The following is a 21,397-nucleotide window of genomic DNA, read 5'->3' on the forward strand; positions in this document are numbered from 1 at the left end:
TGAGGAAATATGGTAATGATTTGTGAGATCTGAATACAATAAGGAGTGAGTTTAAACTGGGGGAGAATCCAAGATATTTGAGCAAGTGTTGAAAAGAAAGGATTCCAGCTACAACCCTGAAAAGGAATTGATTGAGTAGAGAAAAAGACCTGGACTTCAGCCTCATTCTCAGTCTCTCCCATTTTTTGACTGAGAGAAGACCTTGGGAACTTGAAAGGTTAGGAGGAATTCTTTTCTTCTCATTGGTATGTAAGCAACTTCCAAAGATCAGTTTATGGCAATGTTTGTATCAGAAGCCAAGGAGAAAATGGATGCAGATCAAGGTTCTATAGAAAAGATACACAAATACCTATGGGGAAAATCTTGAGGAGTCTAGCGAAAGGAATTGCAGGGCTGCGAATTCCCACTTTGCCATGTGTGATTTCTAAGTTTGAGCCCTCTTTCCTCAAAGACTGAGGTGGCAGAGGGGAGAATGTGCCCTTATTTAGGAGGAATGTATTTATACTTTGTTCTTGCTATGTCTTCTCAGTAAATATCTCTTTGTGAGAGCTAATTGAAATTAATTGGTTAAAAGGAACTGGGATGATAACCATTAGCAATTAATATTGGGGTAACACTAGAATGTGGAGCTTGAGGCAATGGCATAAGGAAGATACCCACAATCCAACAGGGGTACCCTTGGAATCCTTAGAACCCTGGGGGATCAATTTCTATGAACTTGACAGTAAGAATGGTAGTAGAGATAAAAACTACCCCCCCTCCATATGTATATATATATATATATATACATATATATATATAGTCTACATGTGTAAAGTGCCTCCCAAACCTCAAAGCACTATATAATTCTAGATAGTATTATTATCTACTGAAGAAAACCATCTGTGAAAACCTTCCTGTTTCCTTCTCATGATTTCATCAAGCATGCCTGTGGATTGTGTACATAAATCATTCAGCTAAAGAGTTTGTAGAGATGAGAAAGTCATATTGGCTCAGTAGATGCTGGTGTTTTCTCTGTAGTTTTTAGCATATTATCCATTAAATCAGACCCTAGTGGTATGACTCTGGAGAAGGCACTTAATCTCTTTCTGCTTCAGTAGTCTCATCTATAAAATGGGAGATCTGGACTCAGTGACCTCCAAGTTTCCTTCCAGATCTAAAATTCATAATTACTGATTTGCTCTTTGATCTGTGATGCTATATTTTTGTGAGTTGGCCAGGAAAGCTGTCATTTGTGACATTGTCTCCATGGTGAAATGTATTTGGCATGTTAAAAAAAAATTTTGCTCACTTATGGAAGTGAATGTTGAAAACTAAAAATAGGGGCAGCCAGGTAGCACAGTGAGTAAGAGCACTGGCTCCAGTGTCGGGATGACCTGGAGATCAAATCCTGGGCTCAGACACTCAGCACCACACCCAGAAATAACTGGCCGGGTAACCTTGAGCAAGTTACTTAACCCCAATTGCTTAAAAAAAAAAAGAAAATGAAAAATAAATAAATACATTTTTGTAATGGTAATGGAATTTGAACATCTTCACTGCCCCTTAATAAGCTTAAGGGAATTTGAAGATCTTCCCTGCATCCTAATAAGCTTAATGTAATCACATGGAGCCTGCGGTGGGTAGGAGTTTGCTGAAGGGTGGAGTAGAGTTCACAGGAAGCTGGGAGTCAGAGCAGTTAGAGCTGGAGGGAGGAGAAGACACACTGAGGGAGACAGCTAGGCTTGTGAGTGTTAGTTTGTGTGAAGGCCAAAGGATGGTGTAGCTCTCTACTGTGTCAAAGTATATTAATTTCTATGTTACTATGGTGGATTTGGTGTCCTATTGTTGGGATTTGGCTTTCTGGTGTCAGAATAAATGTTTTGCTTCTGTCTTACATATGGAGAAGCTGTTGTATTTTGCAATTGAGAACTATGCTGGCATATTTACAGTTACTGTTGGTGCTGTGAATATTGTATTGGTGCTACATTTGGCAATGAGGATGGGATGGTGAAATATGGGACTTCTGTTTGCAGGCATAAGGAATTTAGAAGAAGAAATGGATATCCCAGGATGGGAAGATTTACCTTATTCCTCACTAGTAAGGGAGTGGGCTAAAAGCATAGGGCTCTGTGAAAACTGGAAACTGAGGCTACAGAAGGGAGAACCTAGAGATTTAAAAACATGTTTGCAAGGAAAACCAATAAAGCCAGGGAGAGAACTGGAAGGAGTGTGTAGAACAGTCTGGGTTTTACTAACAGGCTACCATATTATATGTAAAAGCAGAGACAAACTGTTGGAAGAAAAAACTCAGACAGAGAAGAAATTAGCTGTTCTGAATGAGAAGTTTTCTGTGTTACAGCATTCAGGCTTTCCTTTAGAAGAGCAAGCTGTAGGGTCTTAGGTGGTAGAAGTGTGTTTGACTCAGAAAAAGAGGGAAAGAAACTATTAAGAGGGATGTGCATGTAGCTCTGGCTGAGCCTAGTTGCTATGATGACCACTGCTAGGAGAGTACATGGGTGTAAAATGATGAGGCTTTTACAAGGGCAGAAGTTTGCTCCATACTAAGACAAAAGCAGGAGAATCAGAGAGGGCAAACAAAGTTCAGGGAGATAACTGAAGATTTCACTCAGGAGGAGGTTACTGATATATACTAAGCAGATTCCCTCAAAGGATAAGAGAATTGTTAATGTCTTGTATGATAAGAATGTGATGAAGGGACCTGGCAGAATATGGATAGTGTGGATTGCTTGAAATTTATAGTCATTAGTCAGAATCCTTTTTCCAGCAAGCTTTTAGACATTACCATATTCAAGGAGGTAACAATACAACCAATCTGTTAGCTTTAGCTGCTGATGGATGCAATAAAATGTACCTCACTGATTCTATGTGGCCTACTGGAGACAGACCCTGGTATTCACTCAGGGACTGTATGAGAAAGTTAAAGGATGAAGTAATGAAAACTGCTATCATGGTTGGAGATGCAAATGCATATCATGATATTCCTTTAGCAGTTTCTCATAGAAATATCATAGTGAAGCTGGCTCCTCCTGCTTATAAGCACCTAATTCTGATTCTACTAATTGGTGAAATAGGACACCCTCTTTTGGAGGTACTGGATAAGGTTTCACAGCTAAGTGACTTGGGGGAATGGGAAAAAGAGAAATTTCCTTGAGAGAGAAGAGTAGCTAGCCAGAGGATTCAAAGTCAGAATAGATTGATGAGAAAATAATTGTTTGCTTCTCAATTGAAAGCAGAGATAAATTTTGGAAGAAATGATGGTATTCCAACTAATGAACTATACAAAATGTATCAAGAAAAGGGGCTTGAAGTTAGATGAAAGAGAGAAGTAAGAGCTGCCCCTACAGATCTTTCTGAACCATTGCTATGATAGTGAGTTCATGGACTCTAGAAATACATCTTAATTTATATCTGTTTCTTTTTGGCTTCATATCTGTTAAACTTGTTTATGAGATTTGTTTCCTGCAGGTTTAGTACCCTCCACTTGCAGATGGCTGATTGTTTAAACTAGATGTCATCCCTGTCCATGACTGTGATGTGTCACCCCTGGACCTGGTGTCAACTGAGCTCCAGATGCCCCTGAAGAACTGACCTCTTGAATGGGACCTCCTGGGCCTGGCATCAAACAAATTCCAGATATTAGCTAAAGAACTGACCTCTTGAATGGTAACTCTTAGGGTGGGGACATCTCTACATCCAATTTCAGCAGGAAGTACCTATGGAGAAGAGACCTTCACCCTTTTTCCCCAATATTTTGAGGAGGGATGATGGGGTACTTGTGCTCAAACCCCCACCCTATGAAATTGTTTTATGTACTTAATTTTCTGCTATCCTTGATATATTGTTGTAAAATTCTGTTGACACCACTTACCCCTAAACTCCCATTAACCTATGTAATGAAATGTATTGTTAATGTATTTTTGCTATATAAAGTATATGAAAAATCTTGGGACCAAATGTAATGGTAATGGGAATTTGAACATCTTCCTTGCATATATGGAGAGTGTCATCTTTTGTGATTGAGGATTATGTCAGCATATTTATAGTCACCACTGGCACTGTGAATATTGTGTTGGCACTACAATTTGTTTTAAAAAATCCTTAAAAGTAAATAGTTAAAAAAGAAAGTCATATTTTACTAATAATAAATCATTCCAAACTAACTTAATTTCCTTTTTGGAAATGATTACTAGACTTTTAAACAGAGAAAATGAAGTAGTAGCAGTATTAGTAGATATAATATAGCTTGATTTCAGGAGAGCATTTAACAACAACTCTGATAATATTCTTGTGAATATAATGAAAAATAAGACAAGAATACAGTTATATAGTTTTGAAACTTGCTGAATAAAAATTTCGATCACTGTAAATCTGGAAAAACATCTCTAGTATGATACTATAGGGCTCTCCCCCTCATACTATAATATTTAACATTTTTCTCAATAACATGAATAAAGACAAAGATATCATAGTTCACAAATAATTGGATGACATAAATCTGAGATGTGAGGAGATATTGAATAATGGGCTCAAATTTCAAAAAGTTTTTAATAAGAGGTAATAGTGGCCTAAATCTAGCAAGATAAAAATAGATTATATATAATGTAAAGTCACTTTGAACTTTTTTTATCTTTAGAAAGTTCAAATGCACCAATACAGGCAAGAGGAGACCTGGCTTTTCAGTAGTTCTCATGAAAAAGTATTAAGGATTTAGTTCATTAAAAATTCAGTATTAACCAGATTGTGATCTTGCCTCCCCCCCATACCCAATAAAAAAAAAAGAAAAAAGCTACTATTAAAATCTTGGGCTGCCCTAAAAAGAATATGATATCTAGAACAAGGAAGGAGGTAGTACTATATTGAACTGTTATAGTCAGACTACATTTGGTGCATTGTGTCTAGTTCTAGGCCAGCTCCTACCCCACCCTCCCCTACATACACACATACAGATACTCACAAAAAAGTACTATCATATGGCAGATGCACAGCATGTGAAAGGAGTAACCACATGGATGAGATCCTGGCTTTATCAAGCTATCTAAATAAGACTATAATAGTGTCCTCTTCTCCATGTAAAATACAGATGTACACCTGAAGAAAAATCTTGTGATTTCTTTCTTTCTTAACTTGTTTAATATTTTATTAATGATTTTTTTGCATGAGTTATTTCATGGTGCACCCCCCTACTGAATTCCATCTTATTAAAAAAAAGTTAAGTGAAATAAGCTGATAATCCATTCAATAAACATTTATTATGTGCCTGCTATGTTCTAGGCACTATGCTAAGTGCTAGAGATACAATTAATAATGGAAAATTAGTCTCTTCCCTCAAGAAACTTGTGATCTAATGGGGGAGATAACACAAAAAGGAGGTAGGAAAGTGTGTGTGTGTGTGTGTGTGTGTGTGTGTGTGTGTGCACTTGAAACCAGGCAGAGCAGTAGATACAAAGTGGAGTGACCTGCAAAGGCCAGTTTCTGCCCTCTATGGAAGAAGGAATTAGGGGGAATTTAGTACTCTGCCCTCCAGCCCTCTAATCATAAGAGAGAGGAGGCTGAGGGAGATGGTGTCAGTCAAGACTTGAGTTAGCAGCATCAGCCCATATTTATGTATGTATTCACGTATATCACACAGACAGATGTAGCTATAGATATATTTTTGTTGATATCTATTTATGCAAAACAGTGGTCTCAGTGGCTAGAGCTTTGGGTCTAGAGTCAGAAAGACTTGAGTTACCTTGCCTCAGATGTTTATCAGGTATGTGACACTGGGCACGTCACTTAATCTCTGTTTGCCTCAGCTTCTTCAACTATAAAATGCAGATAATAATGCTATTTACCTCCCAGGGTTGTTGTGAGAATCAAATATTTGATAATATTTGTAAATAAGATAATATTTGTAAAGCATTAAGCACTATGCCGGCCTAAGTAGTAGGTACTTAATTAATGTTTATTCTCTCCCCTACAGGAGCTCACTTTCTAATGAGGATGATCATACATATAAGCCTTGCACTTCATTGTAAGCCATTTATAAATGTAAACTTAGTAGAAAGTGCATAATAAATGTTATTTACCTGCCATTGTTTTCTATTGGGAAGGGAAACATTTATTGTGTCAGGCACTTGCTTTACAAATATTAGGTCATTTTATAGTCACAACAACCCTGGGAGGTATGTGTAATTATCATCATTCCCATTTTCTACATGAGCAAACTGAGGCAAACAGAGGTGAAGTGACTTGTCCAGGGTCCTATAGCTAGTAAATGTCTAAAGCCAGACTTGCACTCACGTTTTCCTGACTCCAGACCTAGCAATGTTTAGACTATAGTGCCACTTATTTACATTGGTCACATAACTATATTTAGCATACCCTTCTGGCACTGAGCACAGGGTAGGTGACTCAGTGGACAGAGTACTGGGCTTGAAATCAGAAAGACTCATCTTCTTCAGTGCAATTCTGGACACTTAGTAGCTGTGTGACTCCAGGAAAGTCACCTCACCCTATTTGCTTCAGTTCCTCATCTGTAAAATGCATTGGAGAAGGAAATGGCAAACCACTCTAGAATCTCTGCTGAGAAAACCCCAAATGGGGTCATGAAGAGTCAGGCACGACCCAACAACAACAACAAAATCTGCTACTGAAAGCCTATGAGACTAGATTTTACCTTTACATCAGCTTTTGATCCCCTTCTCACTCTTCACACCACCACCAACTGCTGGTCCACCTTTTCTTCTTCCCATGCCTGTCATGAGGTTAAATACTGTATCTCAGCTTCTCTTCCCCTTCTGTCTTGGAAGCAGGCATAGAATCCTTTGGAGACTTTGCCATGTGACTGTAAACAACCAGGGGGTAAAAGTCCCCAAACATAGCAAAGTTAGAATTATTAAAAGAACTCACAGGCTCCAGACTGGGAGGAACTTTGGCATCCACTTAGTACAACCTTTGCCTGAATGAGGGGGCCCTCTATTCTTCTCTTGAAAGATCTCCTGGAAGGTAGAAGCCATTGATTCCCAAATCAGCCCATTGTACTCTTGAATGGTTCTCCTTGTCGGGAGTGATGCTAAACTTGCCTTTTTGCAGCCTCCACTCATTGGACCTAGCTTTGCCCTCTGGGGCCAATAACAAAGAGGCTTACCCCCTTTGACTTGATAGCCCTCCACCTGCTTGAAGATAATTGTTATATCTCCCCTAAGGGAGGGATCTCAGTGCTCACTACTTTAGTAGTGAGGTCAATCCTAGGTAAATTTCAAAGATGGCCACAGAGCAGATATACTTTTTGGAAATTTGCCCTTCCTTAAGTCACAATAGTCTAAAAGTTAGGGAATTTCAAGACCAAGCTTCTATTTTCAAGCTACCTACAGTTGTCATGCAATCCAATACACTTGTGTTCACCTCCCTTTGGTTCTTCCACCATATCTCAAATGATGATTTTGTAAGACTAAGCATGGACCACATTTGATGATGATTTTCTAAGTCTCATCTAACCTGCTATGGTTGTTCAGAGATTAAGTAATGATAATTGCCACCTATGCAAGGACTAATGTAAGGATTAGTGGGATTATTTGGGAAATGAGCTTTGGGTTTCTCTGATGAAAGGAATGCCACAACTATTAACTTCTTATTTCCCTTCATATCTTTCTAGCACTTCTACTTTGATGTGAACACACGACATTTTCTTCACTTGATAAAAATTCTACTTTAAAGGATGAGCCAAGGCAGCATATGACAGGTGGGTGGATTCTCCAAATAGCCACCAGGGAACATTCTAATGAGTTCCTTCCATGACATCCCTCAGGGCTCAGAAAAACTGCTCTATTGCCTGCCTTCCAGTGAAAATTTTAGAATCACAGATGACTCTGGAGAGCATCTAACCAATTTAGAAGACAATGAGGATTTCCTTCCGTATACCTTTTGCCTCTCATTTTAACTAACTACTGTGGAAGGGCACCAACTTCTCTCCAGGCAAGGACACTTGGGAGATTCCCGAGGTAGAAAACCATAGCTGTCTCTCTTTTTTGCCTCCTTTCAATCCTCACCTCTATTTTTGGCAAGGTGTTTTTCCTACAGGTCATTGAAGAAATTTTTGTCAGCTTTATGACATAAGTAAACTAATTCTACCCTGTCCTTCTATAAATCTGTGACTATTGTAGGCAGTTGATAAATATTGACTATAACAAATACTGAAAAGGAGAGATGTGGAGACACCTAAGTGATGCAGGGGATAGAGTGCTGGGCCTGGAGTCAAGAAGACCTGAGTTCAAATGTGACCTCAGACACTCACTAGCTGTGTGACCATGGGCAAGTGGTTTAACCTTTGCTTGCCTAATGACTGAAGAAGGAAATAGCAAACCACTACAGTGTCATTGTGAAGAAAACCCCAAAGTGGGGTCATACAGAGTTGAGTATGGCTGAACAACAACAACAACAAATAATAACACCAATAACCTTATATTAATTATTGCTAATATTCAACATCATTATAATAAACAGTATAACAATAGGAAGAAAAACAATGTCACTGGCAACAGTTTAGTTCCCTTCCTTGTACCACAGTTGATAAATTTTCACTATTTCATGAGAATAAGAGCTTTCTCAGGGAGGAAGGTCAATAGAAAGAATTTCAACTGAGAACATGCAGATTATATGCTGAATTTTCCTTGCTCCGTAAACTACATTATTAAAGCAAATTATCATAAAGACCTCAGAGGACTTGTCTGTCTGGCCCTATTCACTAGTGCATTCATTTGGGTCACTGAGGCACGTAGTTCTGGTTTTCCCTGTTCAGACTCTATTATCTGGTTGAGACATTATTGCTTTCTTGGCAGATATATTCATAATTTATGGAACCACAGGTTTGCAACTCTGTGATGTAGGGAGTCCATCATGGACTTGTATACATCCCACATCTGCAGAGTTTGTAGGGAAATGAAAGCCACATGACCCTTCATAAATGGATATATACATGTATGTGTGTGTGTATTTGTGCATATTATATATGCACATTTCAAATAAGACCCTTGACCCTTCCAAATCTTTATACTAGCATATTTTCCACTGCTGTATGTAAGTGATCATTATCTGTCTGAGAAACTAAAATGCATACCATCTGTCATAGGACCCCACTAGTCAACACTGAATCTATCACAACCCTTCAGTGGCGGGTAGCTAGAGCCAAAGTAAACATAGAAGTACAACCTAACAGTCCAGAGTAGTAGATTTGTTCTTTACTTTGCTTTTTCAGGAAAAGTAACCAAATGCAGATCAATAACAAGTAGCAAAATTGGTTGGTCCCTTGCTACCTTTTCTGTGTCATTGGCTTCAAAATAACCAAGTTGTCAAAAATTAAAAAAGACTAAATTCAATCCAACAAGACTTTAATTAGGGTTTGGACTACAGAATACACAGTATGAAAGTGAAAAGAGAAAAATAAGCTGTCTAGATTGTGGCACCAACTTTCAGGGCTTTTCAGGATAAACAAAGGATATAAAAGTCTGACACATCTACATAATAACACAATAATGATAATAACAGCACATATTTCTCTAGCACTTGAAGGTTAAAACCTCTATTTCCTTCCTTTTTTTCTTAGAGGCAGCTGGGTGGCTCATTGGATAGAACACTTGGCCCAGAGTCAGGAAGACCTGATTTCAAATATGGCTACAGATGCTTACTAGCTATGGGACCCTAGGTAAGTCACTTAATGTCTAGCTTCCTCAACTGAAAAAAAGGAGATAATAATAGTATTTACCTCCCAGAGCTATTGTGAGGGTCAAGAGAGATAATATTTTTAAAATGCTTCTCATGTAGTAGGTACTATATAACTTCTTACCTTGTCCCTCCTGCCTTTCTTCACAGCTCTGAAACAGAGCAAAGATTCAATCCAGTGCCCTTTCTTTCTATCACACCAAAGATGATTCTCTTTGAACAACACTCCCCAACCCCTCAAAAAAAAAAAAACAAACCTCTTTTATTTATATAACACTTTAAGGTTTACAAAATGCTTTTCATGTGTTTTATCAGAACCACTTGAAGGGTGTAAATGGTTGAAAAATGAAGTTCAGTGTCATTGAGGTTTGAAATTTACATAGCACCAAATTAATCAACAAGCATTTAAAAATTTTATTCTATTTTTAATTTGTGGAATAAAATAAGCATTTCCATAAAAAAAAAGGATTGCACATGAAATTGCAAATCCACTACAAACAACTTGGTATTCCTTTTAAATATACAACAAAGTTGTCCTGGAAATTTCTTTTTTTTTCCCTTTTTATTTCCCCCCCTAACCTAGAGATAGCCACCATTATGTGTGTGTGTGTGTGTGTGTGTGAAATCATTCTAAGTATCTACTTATCATTTATGAAGTGGCTATTATGTGTCTAGCACTGTATATGCAAATACAAAAGCAAGACAGTCCCTGTCCTTAAGGAAACTTACCTTCTACTCTTTAGGTATAAGATGGGTAAGACTTTCCCTATGTATTTGTTTCCCTGGGAACAAGATAATTACCTTATTCGTTAGATTGTGCTAAAAACTGCTTAATATAAAGCTAGGTGGAGTAATGAATTAATAGAATGTTGAGTCTAGAGTCAGGAAGACATCTTCCTGAGTTCAAATCTGGCCTCAGACACTTAGTAGCTGTATGACCCTCAGCAAGTCATTTAATCCTGTTTGCCTCAGTTCCTCACCTGTAAAATGAGCTGGAGAAGGAAATGACAAACCACTCCAGCATCTTTGCCAAGAAATGGGGTCATGAAGAGTTGAACATGAGTGAAAAATGACTGAACAACAAAAAAAGCTACTTAATGTTTCAGGCACCAAATAGGCAAAACGGCAGAGCATGAGTAACTTTGTATTACAAAATTAGCAACAGCTGCATCTTTCATAGGACATTGTAATCCCTGGGCTGTTATATCAGATATGTCTAGGTTAGAGGTCATGAGAGTCCTTGGTAGAGTTTATAAAACTCTCATATATGATCTTCTCTTATAACATCTCTGAAAACAACAACAGCTCCCATTTGTATGACATTTTATGTTTTTGCAAAGAGCTTTCCATATGTTATTTCATTTGGTCCTCATATCAACTATTTGTGGCAGGTCACTCAATAATTATTCATTATGACCATTTTACAGTTTAAAAAATAGTGGCTCACACAAGTTAAATAACGCACACAAAGTCACTGAGTTAGTGAGTTGGGGAGCTGAGAACACAGATGTTCAGTTTTCAGATCCATCCCACTTTCCAACCTATTCCCATTTCATTTTACCTACCATCATAATAGGTGACCATCACTGTGAAAATCTTATTTTTAAAATATTATCAACAAAATCCCACAGCAAGAGAAAGAAATAGAAATTCCATTTAAAATAACTGCAGACAATATAAAATGCTTGGGAGTCTACCTGCCAAGACAAACTTAGGAACTTTAAGAACACAATTACAAAACTTTTCATGCAAATAAAGTCAGATTTAAACAATCGAAAAAAAATATCTATTGCTCAGGAGCAGGATAAGCCAATATAATGAGGACAATTCTACCTAAGTTAATTTACTTATTCAGTGTCATCCCAACCAAACTACTAAAGAATTATTATGGACAATTTTGATTATATTAAATTAAACAGATTCTGCACAAACAAAACCAATGCAACCAAGATTAAAAGGAAAGTAGAAAGCTGGGAAACAATTTTTACAAATATCTCTAATAAAGGCCTCATTTCTCAAATGTTTAGAGAACTGATTCATATTCATAAGAATATAAATCATTCCCTAATTGATAAATGGTCAAAGGATATGAACAGGCAGTTTTTAGATGAAGAAATTAAAGCTATCTATAGTAATATAAAAAATGCTCTACATCACTATTGATGAGAGAGAAATGCAAATCAAAACAACTATGAGGTACTACCTTACATCTGTCATGTTGGTGAATATGATAAATGTTGGATGGGAAGTAGAAAAATTGGAACGCTGATGCATGCATTGTTAGTGAAATTGTGAACTGATCCAACTATTCTGGAGAGCAATTTGGAACTATGCCCAAAAAGCTATCGAACTGTATACCAACTGATCCAATAATACTAGGTCTGTATCCCAAAAAGATCATTAAAAAGTGGGAAATGGACCTATTTGTCTAAAAATTTTTGTGGTGACTCTTTTTGGGGTGGCAAAGAACTGAAAATTAAGGAGATGCCCATTAATTGGGGAATGGTTGAATAAGTTGTGGTAAATGATAGCAGTGGAATATTATTGTGATATAAGAAATGGTGAGCAAGCTTATTTCAGAAAAATCTGAAAAGACATATAGAAATTTATTCAAAATGAAATGAGAGGAATCAGGAGAACATTGTACACAGTAATAACAATATTGTAACAATGATCAACTGTGAATAACTTAGTTATTCCCAGAAATATAAATATCCAAGATAATTCTGAAGGACTGTTGAAAAATGCTATCTTTCTCCAGAGAAAGAACTGATGGAGTTTGAATGCAGATTGAGGCATACTTTTTTTCACTTTATTTTTTCATTTTTTTTCTCTTTTGGTCTGTGTTTTCTTTTACAACATGACTAATATGGAAACATGTTTTGCATGATTGTACATATATAACCAATATCAAATTGCTTACCATTTTAGGGAGGGGAGAAGTGAGTCAAGGCAATTTGGAGCTCAAAATAAAAAAAAAAAAACAACCCCTGAAAGTTAAAATTATCTTTACATGTAATTAGGGAAAAATCAAATCTTATTTAAAAAGAAAATTTTAGTTTCCTTTTTTTAAAGAGATCTTTTCAATGAAAAATAATGAAAAAAAATTGTGAAGAATTGGCCAATGGACATTCACCTGGGATTGTTAAGATATGGCATACTGGAGAGAATCAAAAGGGCAACTAGATTTTGAGTTATTGTTGAATACAGAGCCTGAGAGATCTTTCGGCAGTTTTCATCCTATCATTTCCAGTGCAAAAGTCATTCTCCTTGACAGAGAATACAGAAGTAAATGAAGAATTGAGTTCTGCCTTCTATCTCCTGTCCTTTATAATCATCTCATTCAGCAGAGCAGCAATCCCAACCCTCTTGCTGAGGCTCACCTTTTTCCAACATCCATTTCTCTCTCTCTCTCTCTCTCTCTCTCTCTCTCTCTCTCTCTCTCTCTCTCTCTCTCTCTCTCTCTCTCTCTGTCTTTCTTTGTCTCTCTGTTTCTTTCTCTCTACCTCTGTCTCTTTCTCTCTCTTTCTGTCTGTCTCTGTTTCTTTCTCTCTCTCTCTCTCTCTCTCTCACACACACACATACACACAGGGAAAGATGTATGTGCATGCATACATCCCACATATTGAAAGTTAAGTTGAAAGTTGTCCATCTTTTCTTTGCTTCCTTTGTAGGATTTCGTTTGCTCTCTGCTGCACACTTTTTATTTTGTTCTTTTTTCCCCTTCCTTCCTCTTACCTGACAACCCAAGGCTATGAGTGAGCATAGTTATATAAAAATATATAATATATAAAAATAATATATGTGTTAATTAATATGTATATACATGTATGCATATATACACACATACATACATATACATACATATATACACACATATATAAACATATACTTTCCCTAAGAGGTTCTACCCTAACCTTGTTTTTATGTTTGTGCATTTCTTTTTTCCTATTTCTCCCAACTCCTTTACTTTACTTCTACCTGCTGCCTTGTCCTCCTATTACTTAACCTACCCCAACTCCAACAGTCCCTCTCTTATCCTCTCATTCCCCTAAATCTAAACATCCTTTCATACCCCGCTTTTAACCTATTCCCTTACCCTCCCCTCTAAAGATCCTTCCCTTATCCTCTCCCCCCATCCCTTAGACTTTTGTTTCTTTTTTAAATTTAGAAGACTTTTATACTATCCTAGATGTATATGTATTTTCCCCTTTTAAAACTATTCCTAATGAAAGTAGGTTTCCAGAACTAACGGTCCCCCTCCCTCATCTAATTCCTCTGTATTGGTTCTTCCTCTTGTACCTCATTTGTATAAGATAATTACTCTTTTAGCTATTCTTGAACAGTTTTACTTTTTAAGGTCGTATCATACACAGGTCTACCCCAATCTCTCTTATAAACAACCTAATTACTAGTAACATTCTTAGGTGTATATTTTACATTTTCCACACATAAAAGGTAAACATTTTTTCCTTAGTTTAGTCCCTTGTAATTGGTCATTGGCATGTACATCATATTTCTCTTGGCTCTTGTACATAAAATCTTCTGTTGAGTTCAGGGTTTGTTTGTTTGTTTGTTTTTAACGAAATCCTGAAAGTTTGAAATGTTCATTTTTTCCATTCAAAATTATGCTTAGCTTTGCTGGGTATATTTTCAATCAGAGGCCCAGTTCTTTTGCTCTTTGATATGTGGTATTCCAAGACCTGCAATCTTTTCGTGTCACCAACACAAGGTCTTGTATGATTCTAATTGTGGTGTCATTATATGTAAATTGGATTTTTTTTCTTGTTGTTCATAATATTTTGGCTTTGATCTGGGGGTTTCAGTATTTAACAATAATATTCCTGTGAATATTCCTTGTAGGATCTTTTTCAGGTGGTGAATGGTGGATTTTTTCTATTTCTACTTTCTAAGCTAAATGCTTCAGGATAATTTAATTATTTCTTGTATCAAGAGTCTTTTTTTGATCAGAATTTTCAGGTAATCCAATTAGTCTTGTTTTATCTTCTTAATCTGTTCTATAGATATATTGTTTTTCTTATGAGATGTTTCACATTATCTTCTATTTTTTCATTCTTTGTATTTTTTAAAAATTTCTTCATCTCCTATAACTTCACTGGCTTCCCCTTGCCTAATTTTGATTTTCCAGGAATCATTTTTCTTCTTTATGATTCTGCATCTCCTTTTCTAATTGGTTGACTTTTTGTCATAATCTTTTTTTTCTTCTATTATACTTATTAGTCTTTTAAATTTTTTCCTCAATCTCTCTCATTTGATTTTTAAAGTCTTTTTAAAATTCTTCAATAAATTCTTTTTGGACAGGTGACCATTTGACATTCCTCTTTGGGATAGAAGAGGGTTACTTTGCTTCAGTATCCTCATATGAAGTCGAACCCTGGTCTTTTCTATTCCCATAGTATTTCTCTATGGTTGGATTCTTTCTCCTTTGCCTGTGCATTTTTTGGTAATAATTTAGTTTTTTTTTTTAAAGCAATTGGGGTTAAGTAACTTGCTCAAGTTTACACGGCCAGTTATTTCTGGGTGTGGTGCTAAGTACCAGGGCCCAGATTTGATCCCAGGTCATCCTGACTCTGGGGCTGGTGCTCTTCCTCACTGAGCCACCTGGCCACCCCAATAATTTAGCTTTTATGATCACCTCTAGTTCTAGGGTATGGAGGATGGTGACCCTGGCCTCTGATCTTCTTTAGTTCTCCCCTCTAACTTTGAGCTCAAACCAAGACCTCCAGCCTCCTGTAAGTGTCCGTACCCATTAGTGCTCTGCCCCTCAACCAACAGTGCCAAGACAAATGAAGGAGTCAGAAATGAGGAAGGAAGAATATTCCAGGCATAGGGGACAGCCAGAGAAAATGCCTAGAACCAAGAGATAAAGTGTCTTATTTGTGGAATATTCATAATGTCTACATAAATTAAAGAATAAACAGTGGGGAGTAAGACATTAGAAGACTAGAAATTTAGGATGGGATGAGGTTATGATGGGATTTAAATGCCAAACAGATTTTATATTTGATCCTTGGCATGATAGGAAGACACCTGAGTTTACTAGGGGTGGAGGTGGGAGAATGACATAGTCAAATCTGAGCTTTAGTAAAATCACTTTGTTGACTTAATGGAAGATGGGTTGGAATGGGGAGAGACTTGAGGCAGACAGACCCACTAGCAGATTTACATTATGTAATATCTTCAGTGTAATATTAACATGTTTTGAAGCTGAGACAGAAGCCCAGATTTCCTGAATCTGATTCCAGTTCTCTTTTTTCTATGAGATGCTACCTTTTATTAGCCCATGATGTCTTTCTGTGCATTTGTAATTTGTAATGATTGTAAGTTTCCTTGGGGGGTCTTTTTTTCCCCCAGGAAAATTGTGTACTCTTAATTACATCACCATATAATTTGAACTGGTATTCAAACTCAACATGTCCCAAACCTGACTAATCTTTATCTCCAAACTTTCTTTTCTTCATGACTTTCCTATTAAAGACGACACCATCATTTGACTAGTTATCCAGGCTGGTATCACCAATGTCATTCTCAATTCCTCACATTCATTCAACTCAAATATCCAATATGTCAAATCTAATTTCTACATTTATAATATTATCTATCTATCTATCACCTTCTTTCTACTTACATGGTTACTTTCCTAGTACAGGACTTCATCAGTAAAGCCTGGATTATTACAAAAGCATTTATATTTTAATTGATATGTTTTCTTTTTATATCATCCTGTATTGCTCCTTTCCTACATTTCCAAGGAGCCATTTATTGTAAAAAAAAAAAAAAGGGGGGGGGGGGTTAACACACTATGATTTAAAGGCCAAGTCTGTCCCAAAGCCTCTTTTTGTAAGACATGTAAACTAAAAATACTTTTTATAAAACCTTTTTAACTTTATTTAAAATATACAAACAATTCTAACTCATGAACTAGTGGCCACATTTGGTTCAAACTTAGTTTGCCCACTTCTGCTACTTAACACCACTTTTTTAAAGGGGGGGGGAGGAAGAGATAAAAGTTGAAGAAAATTTTAAATATATTTTTAAAATCTGATAATATATGCATATTCCATATCTCTGACTTTCTCTACACCCTCCAACTAGGCAATGGGATGTAGCAGGGTGGAATGTCTTCCAATCTCTTCTCTCAGAACCAGCTTGTTTTTTGAAAATTTTCAGTGTTCATTTTCATTGGTTTTGTGGTTGTTCTTTCCATTTATATTATTATAGTCATTTTACATATTGTTTTCTTGGCTCTGCTTCATCAATCTTCCCATCTTTCTCTATGTTCATTTTAGCTACTGTTTCCTACAGCACAATAGCATTCCATTATATTCACATACCACACTTTCTTTAGCTATTCTTTCAGTCTCTGGGTAACTTATTTGTTTCCAGTTCTTTGCTACAAAGAGTTGCTACAAATGTTTTGGTGTATGTGGAGACTTTCCTTTTGTTAACAATCTTCTTGGAGTATTTGACTAATTACAGTGACAGAGACCTGAGGATGTCATGTCCTGAAAATATAGACTGTGAGGGGAACATTCCAGTGTCTTGAAGATGAACTTTGTCTCTGTTTCTACTAGTGTCATGTATGTATAAGATAGTGTAAAACTGAGTCAACTAACCCCCACCTTTACACATGCATAAAATTTGATTGGTTTCCTTATTGGGTGAACAGGTTAGAAGTACCTCTCTATTCTCCAGAACTATTAAACAGAAATAAAGCACACTTTCATTACAAAATAGGAGATAAATTTATCCCCTTTTCCCCTGAAAACCCCAGAGGATAAGTGAAGAAACTAACTAGAAACATTACCAGGGAGAATATTCAATGAAAGATGGTAATAGGTTGAAATGAAAGATTATTGATATAATGAATAAAACTAAGGAATATGAAAAAGTCATTTCCAGAAAAAAAAATCTAATGATTAAAAACTAGATTAAAGATTGCTCCAAATAACTAATAAAAGAAATGCAAATTTTAACTTCATACCCATCAAATTGGCAAAGATAATTTTAAAAACTGAAACAGTCACTATAGGAGGGACTGTCAGAGGATGGAAACATTAATCTATTAATTGGTCCAACAATTCTGGATATCAATTTTTAATTATTTAAGAAAGGCATTACATTGTTCATATGATAACTACTGGGCATATATCCTAAGGAAGTTAACAGTCTTACAAAACCAAAATCCCCATAGAAATTATTTAGACAATAAAAAGAGAGGGGGAGGATGAGAGACACAAAAGTTTCCTACCAATTTGTAAATGACTAGATATATTATGATATGTGAATGTAAAAGAATAGTACTATTTTTTTTAAAGCAATTGGGGTTAAGTAACTTGCTCAAGGTTACACAGCCAGTTATTTCTGGGTGTGGTGCTAAGTATCTGAGCCTGGATTCAATCCCAGGTCATCCCTACTCTGGGGCTGGCGCTCTTACTCACTGAGCCACCTGGCCACCCCCTAAGCAAATGGGGTTAAGTAACTTGCTCAAGGTTACACGGCCAGGTGTTTCTGGGTGGGTGCTAAGTGTCTGAGCCCAGATTCGATCCCAGGTCATCCCAACTCTGGGGGCAGTGCTCCTACTCACTTTGCTACCTGGCCGCCCCAAGAATAGTACTATTTAAAGTAAGAACTGCTAAATATAAGGAATGCAGAGAAACATAGGAAGAGTTCTAGAAAGTAATACAGAATGAGAGTCAAAAGAAGATGTTGCAAGACTACAGTAATGTAAACAATACCAACACTAAAAAGCAGCAGAATTAATTGTAATAATAATGTTGGTTCTGAAACACATCTTTCTTTAAGTAGAGAAGGTGGGGACAGGTTTATAAATGCAAAATATTGTAACATTTTAAGATCTAGTTGCTGTTGGGTGATATTGCTTAGGTTTTGTTTGTTTCAAAGTGAATTGGAAATCATGGCATACCAACAAAAGCAGAATAAAACTATTTTTAAAAGGGCAAAAAAAAGAGAATCTAAATGAAAATCAAGAGGAAAAAGAATATGAAAATTCTGAGGGGAAAGCCTAATTTGTGTCATAAGATTTGAAAATGAAAAAAAAATGGCACAGAAAGGGAGGGGGAAAAGGACTATTGATCCTTTGAAACTACATTCCAGGTTTGAGATTTTCCCCAAAAAATGTAGATTTGGATGCTATGAAGAAGCAGCCATTTCTTTTGAAATAACAAGTAATAAAGAAATAGCATATTACTGGTCAAAGGGGAAGAGACCTTGTCAGATCCGGTGTCTTCTAACCATTTCTATTGATACACATGACATCACACTGGAAGGAACCTAGAAAGTCCTGTTAGGGATTTTGAAATCCTGGGCAAGAAACTGAAGCATGTAGGTAATATAGATCAAGCATAAGACATAAAGCATGGAATAACAGATTTGGGAAATAAATAATTGCTAAGGAAGATGGCACCTGAGAATTGAATTTGGATTTCTGGATCAAAATCTTAAGATATAGGGATAATGAGTTCTTGCATTTTTAAAAACATTCACCTAGGGGCAATTAGGTCAGGCAGTGAGTAGAACACCGGCCCTGGAGTCAGGAGGACCTGAGTTCAGATTTGGCCTCAGACATTTCAGACACACACACACATACACACACCCACACAAAACTAGCCATGTGACCTTGGGCAAGTAACTTAACCCCTATTGCTTTCCAAAAAAGCAAAAAACAAAAGCAAAAACAAAATCAAATCATTCACCTAGGGACTTGTGAATTCTATCAATGAGATTTTAAACTGAAAAGGAAAGTAGAGAGAGAAACATCTCACATAAACTGATGCTGAGTCAGGTACCAGAAGGGGTCCTCTGAAGGCCAGAATATGGATAGCATGGAATAGCATCTCTCTCCTAATCAACTATGAATGCTCTAAGGTGTTAGAAATGTCAAGAGGAAAAAAAAATAGCAGAGCTACGGAAACCAGGTTGTTCCACCTTTGTGGCTCACGGAGAAATAATGATGACTATTGCCAGTGTATATAAGACTGTTCTCAACCTGTTGCCTTTGGAAAGACCCCATTTACAGTTAGAAAGAAACTTTGAACCTAATAAGCTTTCTGGGAATGGTGAAAGTGTAGTGCAGGGTAATCCCTGGGATATTCTTATGTGCTTCCCTATTATAGTAACCCAAGGGAAGGTAGGTGGGATTGGGGAATTAGGACAGCAACTATGATGTGTTTGTGTCTTCCACTTTCTCATGGGCATCCTGTGTCTACATGGTCATTTTTAAATTACTGCCAAACTTCTTTGTTCAAACTCCATCATAGAATTATATTAGTATACAACTATAGAAGCAAAAATATTATATATGTTCAAAAGACAAAAACACTTCCATTGTACAATATCATTTCTTGTCCTTGGTACTTTCCTAAGAGTGGGGGCAGGGATTGGTGGGAGGGAACTAAGGACTCTATTTCATTAATAAACGTCTGATATGATGTCATCATTCAGGCTTAGCCAAGGCTGCATCATATAACAGTGACTTCACTGAGACTCTGAATCATCTTTTCCTGAGCATGTTTGAGATACTCAAGCAGTAAACCAAAAGCCTTGAGAATAACATCACAATGAGTGCTACATCTCCTGAGCTGCTATAAGGCTTTGATATTTCACTTTACTTCTTGAAGATTCACCGAAGCCAAAAAGTGAAGGAAGCTGACCTCATCCTCTCCTCACTACAATTCTCAAGTGGAGTCATCTCATGGTTTTCTACCCACTGGTACAATCCAGAGATAAGCCTTGCAAAGGTGGACCTCCTTGATGGTTTAAAAGTTCTATTAGCTAAGCCAGGAAAATGGTGGTATATACATGATGTATGATGCAGTTTAGTGGGGATGTTTTCATGTCTTTTGAATTTCTTTTTTGGTTTTGTTGGTGGGTGGTCTCCTAGGCTGAAGTTTGGGCAGAATAGCTCTGCTTCAATAAAAAAAAAAAATGAACATGTGGATAACTTGTTTATCTTTTGACAATTTTTGTCATACCCGAAATTTTTGTTTGTCTTTCGTTCTCAAAGAGGTTCATGACATCAGGAAGCTGGTGCCATGACTTGAAACTGAATTGGATTTAAGTGTGAGAGGGTTATGCAAAGTCATCAGCCTCACTTTCTCCTCCAGTCATATGGGTCCAATGGCAAGACACAGATCAGGATGACTGGAGATGACCCCCACCTGACAATTACACTTCATTTTAAGGTTTATGCCAGTATATATGAGTGTGGTTTGGTCTGTACTTGCCAAAACAAATGACTTAAAAGTGGAAAAAATTTACTGATTTGGCATACTACAGACAAAACAACTTCAGCTTGTTTATCAAAATCACTTTAAAAAATCAACTACAGTAAAGCACCGGCCCTGGAGTCAGGAGCACCCGAGTTTGGTTCCGGCCTCAGACACTTAACACCCACACCAAAAAAAAAAAACCTAGCCATGTAACCTTGGGCAAGTTACTTAATTCCAATTGCCCTCCAAAAAAAAAAGCAACTACATTTAGTCAAATCAATTGGTATTGGATCCAACCATAAAGCATTATGCTATCACTCGAGAGTAGAGAGGGTGCTAGTCTGGGAGTTGGTCGATCTGCATTCTAGCCCAAGCTCTCTCACTGATTTGCTTTGTTACTTACTTGCTATGTGACTTTGGACAACTCACCTGCTTTCTCTGGG

The 21,397-nt window shown here is 36.9% G+C and overlaps 1 long non-coding RNA gene across 1 annotated transcript; it reads left to right on the forward strand.

Moving 5' to 3' along the window:
- Positions 1 to 133: 133 nt before the first annotated feature.
- LOC138143364 (uncharacterized) lies at positions 134 to 20,664 on the forward strand. Its single transcript, XR_011163686.1, has 5 exons — positions 134 to 245; positions 3,469 to 3,666; positions 7,640 to 7,726; positions 9,587 to 9,685; positions 20,188 to 20,664. It is a non-coding gene; the product is annotated as an uncharacterized lncRNA (long non-coding RNA).
- Positions 20,665 to 21,397: the final 733 nt, after the last annotated feature.

Source organism: Petaurus breviceps, unplaced genomic scaffold (assembly GCF_028583685.1).
Source record: "Petaurus breviceps papuanus isolate PSGF00001 unplaced genomic scaffold, PetGlider_PUasm1.0 90639, whole genome shotgun sequence".
Classification (NCBI taxonomy): domain Eukaryota; kingdom Metazoa; phylum Chordata; class Mammalia; order Diprotodontia; family Petauridae; genus Petaurus; species Petaurus breviceps.